This window comes from Melospiza melodia, chromosome 6, assembly GCF_035770615.1.
Source record: "Melospiza melodia melodia isolate bMelMel2 chromosome 6, bMelMel2.pri, whole genome shotgun sequence".
NCBI classification, from domain to species: domain Eukaryota; kingdom Metazoa; phylum Chordata; class Aves; order Passeriformes; family Passerellidae; genus Melospiza; species Melospiza melodia.
In genome coordinates, this window is record NC_086199.1 from 77182780 (window position 1) to 77187237 (window position 4458).

Sequence of the window (4458 nt, forward strand, 5' to 3'; positions counted from 1 at the left end):
TAATATCTGCTATGAGAAATTATTTAGACTTTCATTTTTTCTGGTTTTAGAATAGTTTTGCTTCCAAATTACTTATAGGTTACTTAAGCTATTTATTCATTCTCTGAAAAAAAATTTTGCTTTTTCACATATGTACCAACAGCTTCATTGTATGCTCCATGGTCCTCAAATTGTGAGATATATAGTAAAATATAGTTCTCTGGTTAAGAATATAGTACAACCAAACAACAGCACTCCTGAACTGTCCTAGATTTTTTAAATCAAAAATCTATTATTTTGTCAATGAGTTTTGGAACTCATTTTCCTGGCCAGTCTGTTCTTGAATTTTGCATTGTTCACCTATAGGCTTTGAAATCTCACAAAATGCATTGGTTTATATCTGATGCCATGTCTGATATTTTTCTTAATAATTTCTCATTTCATGCCACCATCATCACTTCTGCTGTAGGAAAAACTGGAGGAACAACTAAGCAAGGTTAGAAGACATTTTACCCAACAGTCTGATGTACACTTTAACTAGACACACTGCCCTAGAAAAGGGAACAAAATTGGAGTTACAACTGTACAGCTTTGCAATACCAAAAGGACCAAAAACACCAATGACAGAGACAGACTTATGCACAGCTTTCTCGGTCTACTCCCATACTCAGTCCTCTTCCATGAGCACTTCCAGGAAAAATCTTCAATGTCTACAAAAACTGCAGATTTGGAAATACCCAATGATAGTCTCCACAACAGAATCATCTAGGTGAAGTTCAGGGCCAAAAAACTCAGCACATGACTCTTAATACAAAATTAAATCTTTGACCCTTTCCACACAAGTATACACATACACAGCTGTCAAGATTATTATCTACTCTCTTAACCTTTCTACATTTCAAAGTTTTAGGATACATTTGGTTTCTTGGAAAGCATCTTACTGAATATCTGCATCACAAACAAACCTGAAGAAAATGTAAGGCCTAATTTTATTTTTGGGGACTGCCAACAGAAGGCATACAAATATGCTTTCTTCAATATTGACATGAGTGCCTAGACTCAGGGAACAAAAAGTGTAAGAAATTTTCCAGATGGACCAAAACACCCTGTTACTTGTTTAGAATCTCGCAACACAAACACTTCAGGTCTAACAGCTGCCAGAATGGGTGTGTTTGTGTGTGGTGCACGCATATGTGTGTGTATCTCTCCCTTTTTCTTGCTCTGTCTTTTCCTATTTTAGTAGAGCCTGCTCTCTGGCTTTACTTTTTTGCAGCAGTTTTTGCCAATCCAAAATATGTAGACACTAAGTTAAATCACTCGTTTTGTTTATGTGGCAACAAGTTCAGACTTCTTGCCGAAAAATGTTCTTGGCTTTGGACAAAGCAGGCTTTGAGATGCTTCCATCTGTTTTGAATACACCACAAATCGTAGTATGGAAACCATTGCTCTCAACTGGTAGCCAATTTGCTGAATAAACCTATATTAAAAAAAATCAGTATGATTCAACTGCAGACTATTTTCATATTTTTATATAATTTATTTCAAAGGAATCCAGTCCTTATATGGAAGAACTTTAAATACTTAGGTATTTTCTTGCTGGGAATAGGGTCAAGAAAGTAACAAAGATTTAAATTCATAAATTGGTATTACCAGTGAGGGGAAAAGGTTTAGGCTCCTGATGTTCTTACATAGTATTTCTCATAATGGGGCCTGAGCAGTGTTGCAAAGGTAAGCTTTGAAACTCTCAGCAGTTTCACTTCTTTGTGTCTTCTATACTCCTTGGAGAATTTGAGAGAATTTGTGAGTCAACAGTATACACAGTCTTGGACAAAGGAGGATATTAACTGCTTTGCCTTTTGTGTGTTGTGGCAATCTTGGCACATCTTTTTACTCTTCCTCTTTTCTCACTCCCATTGTGATTTCCACTTCTAGTTTTGGAAAGAGACAAGGGTTTCTTTAACAAGATGTATAGATAGTGCCAGCAATAAGGACTCCCAAACAAAACTCTTTTCAAACACATTTTCTTTGGACCCCAGGAGATTATAATCATAGAATCATAGCATATCTCAAGTTGGAAGGGACCCATAAAGATGGTCAAGTCCAATTATCTGTTCCTCATGGGGAGTTCCATCTTTCAAGACAGTCAGGAAATTTGATTTGTGTATGTGATTTTACATGAAAACTAACTAGAGGATTTACTCAAAAGAGCAGAGGAGACACAGTAATAAAACCTTGAGCAATTTTTTCAAATATGTCTTTCAACCCACAGCATTGGTGCCCACATTCTTCTTCTAAAATCCAGAGCAGAGTGGGAATGTGTTCTAACTTATCTACATTATGCAAAACTGAATCTTTCTGATAGGTATTTCTGTCTTGCGTTCCCTTCCAGGCATGGTCTGTTTTCAGAGACACAGCAAACCAAAAATATACAAAGTCCAGAAGTCAAGAGCCAGAAGCAAGGGATTCTGTGACTGTTGTGGTAAATTGCCTGGGATAAATGTCGTGTCTTATGGCTGTGTTCCAAATTTATTGCAGAAGTACCTGGCTTAGGAGAGCCAGGTGATGGAGAAGGCACCTCATACTGCAGCACCTAGTTTTTTTTAAAATTCCTAATTTTACTCCAAGACAGATGTAATATAAATTATTCCGCTGAGCTTGAGAATGTCCTGAAGTTTGAACCTTTCAATAGTCCAACTACATTGTTCAAAAAACCAAGCTGCAAGCAAAGGCTGGGCTGACATGCAGCAGAGCTGTTAATGTGTACAAAACATTGGTTTCCATACGCAATATTTAAAATATACCAGGAGAAAATCACTGGAACAAGGATCTTTACTATAGGTTTGCAGTCATTTTCAGTCAACTCTGTCAGCCATTATGTTATCCTCAATTCTTTTATGTTTAGCCAAAATTTAGAATTATATGAGGACTGCATATATGTATTCAATAAAGAGGAAACAAAATCCTGTTCCTTCATTTTTGCATGATTTAACTCAAAGATTCCCTCTTATTCTATCTACGCGTTTTTTATGGTTGCAGATGTTGTGAAGTATAACCTCAGATGATGCAGAAGTAATATCTGTAAGTATGCAAAATTAAATCAAACCTTGGAGGTGCTAATGCTAACAACTGGCCTGTGATGCTAGCTTTATTCTCTTTTCTATGTTTCTACTTCATCCTGTCTCCTGGTGTTGCCTGAACAAAAGCACTGAGAAGCAAGAGGCAGCTTTGCTCTGCACCTGGGCTGGAGCTGCTCCTCCCCTCAGCAGGGAGCAGGACAGGAGGGTGCTGCTGCACGTGTGGAACAAGTGGCAATCTGCAGTGCTGAGAGGAGCACGAGGTAGGTACCGGCTGCATACTCTAAAGATATAAAGGAGAAAAGATCTCAATTCCTCTACCATGTGTTTGCCAAGATACCCTTGAAAGAACAGACCCAAGGAATGTTAGGATAAGAATTCAATCCCATTCACAAACCCTCATCATATCTTTCACTCTTTGGGCAAAATATTGGTTAGTATTCAACACTTGTTGATCCTTTCTGCTATCAATACTATTACAAATTTAACTGATGAGATCTTTCATTGTTAAATTGCCAGTGCTGTTACAGTTTGCTCCCTGGGTGGGGACTTGTCTCTCTTTTGCTTTCCAATAAATTACACTTCTAAAAAATATTTTTTGTAATTTCTTCTAAGGACAACAGCTCATACCTTCATAGCACCCAAACCATGAAGTAAGGAACTAGTAATTAAACCATTAAACCCTCTCACTTCTCTAAATTTGAATAGTATGTGTTAGAGAGACCAGAAGGTATTTCTATACAATGAACTGATTCATTGACTCACTTATTTTGAGCTATGAACATCACATATCTAAACGTTATCCAGTTTTAACCCTTCTGCCTCTGTTTAGGATTGGTACAAAATGACCTTACATGAGTAACTTCTCAACACAGTAAATCTCTCATGCCATATAAAAAAAACTTTCAAATGACTTCTTATTGTGTTGTAATTTACACTTCACCATCTCTGAATATTTCTCAACAGACATCACTACTTCTATCTCCAATTAGATATATCATAGAAGGCATTTGTCTGCTACATTCCTAGATTTCTGTTAACTTGACAAAGTCATTGTAATCTGTAACTTTACTGAGGCATTGCTCCAGTTTGGCACTCAGCTGGATCTAGTAGTCTGATCTGGGAGAAGGTTGAGGCTCTGATGTTTACAATTACACCCTTATAAAGCATCTTGGTTCACTTCCAATTATTGCTATTTCTATAAAGCTTTCATACTTTGATGAATTTTTTGTGCCATCAAACCAAGAACTCTCATTGTTGATAGTATCACAATGTTATTAGGTAAGAAGTAACATCTAACATCTCAACTTCCATGTGCCTCCACAGAGTGAGAAGTGAAGAATTCCTCTGTTCTTCCCCACAAGCAGATAGCAGGAATACTAATAACAGTATGTATAGGCTGAGC

The 4458-nt window shown here is 37.1% G+C and overlaps 1 long non-coding RNA gene across 1 annotated transcript; it reads left to right on the forward strand.

Annotated features, from left to right (window-relative positions):
* Window positions 1-2419: 2419 nt before the first annotated feature.
* On the forward strand, window positions 2420-3304 carry LOC134419950 (uncharacterized). The gene is made up of 3 exons (XR_010028199.1): window positions 2420-2458; window positions 3016-3057; window positions 3183-3304. It is a non-coding gene; the product is annotated as an uncharacterized LOC134419950 (long non-coding RNA).
* Window positions 3305-4458: the final 1154 nt, after the last annotated feature.